The sequence below is a fragment of the Etheostoma cragini genome, chromosome 14, assembly GCF_013103735.1.
Source record: "Etheostoma cragini isolate CJK2018 chromosome 14, CSU_Ecrag_1.0, whole genome shotgun sequence".
In the NCBI taxonomy this organism is placed as follows: Eukaryota; Metazoa; Chordata; class Actinopteri; order Perciformes; family Percidae; genus Etheostoma; species Etheostoma cragini.
In genome coordinates, this window is record NC_048420.1 from 609,239 (window position 1) to 610,149 (window position 911).

Genomic DNA, 911 nt, shown 5'->3' on the forward strand with positions numbered 1-911 from the left:
CCCCCCCCCCCCCCCCCCCCCCCCCCGGGAGACTAGATCAGCCCCACCGGAGTCTTCCACAGCAAAGCTGCATTTTAGAGGACATCATTCTCCCGTGGGGGGGGGACAATAATGTCTGTAGATTTTTATGACTTTATGTATCTGTATTGGACTAAACCTTATTTTTGTGCACTGTCCCTGTTAAAATTAATACACTACAATTATAAAGAAAGCGGGATTATGTAAAGTAATTGTCAATTAGAGAAGTGTGCAGTAGCTGTTAGAGGCCTAGATGGGGTAAAATCTCCTCTATCCATCACGAGCAAAAACAATCTAATTAAAGTCCCAGATGTCCTTGGGGCATTGATCGCAGCCCTCTCCCTCTCCCTAATGATGAGTGACTTGTAGGCATGCCTGCATAACAGGAATAAACGACATGTGTATTTACTTCTGCTGCACCGTGTTGATTCACTGAGTGGGTGAAAACTACATGAACCCGCCAGAGAGAAAGAGACAATCCCCTCCTCCTCAGTCCTTTCTCCTCTTGCTCCCACTCAGCGCTCTGAACCTCCTTCCTTACTGACGAATGCTCCAGCATTCAGAAAGAAAAGAAAAAAACAGAATCTGTGCTCGCCGTCGACTTCTTAAACCCCGCAGCGTCCTGTTTGCACACTCGTTCATAACCACCGACATTAATATTATGGCTGCAAGCTTCACAAAACGTCAACATTCATTTAAAAACGATTCTCACTTAAAGAACAAACATGTTTGTAGATGTAGATTCTTTTCCCATGTGACAGTATACATGCCATTACAAAAACAAATATTAAAATATCTTAGAAAATGAATTGATTTAAATGTGCTGTATTTATATAGCGCTTTTCCAGTCTTAACGACTGCTCAAAGCTCTTTTACATCTACAGGAAACATTC

At 42.7% G+C, this 911-nt stretch overlaps 1 protein-coding gene across 1 annotated transcript in view; it reads right to left on the reverse strand.

Annotated features, from left to right (window-relative positions):
- The window catches only part of tac1 (tachykinin precursor 1), an 8,015-nt gene that overhangs the window by 3,283 nt on the left and 3,821 nt on the right, over positions 1-911 (reverse strand). The gene's annotated exons all lie outside the window — the stretch shown is intronic.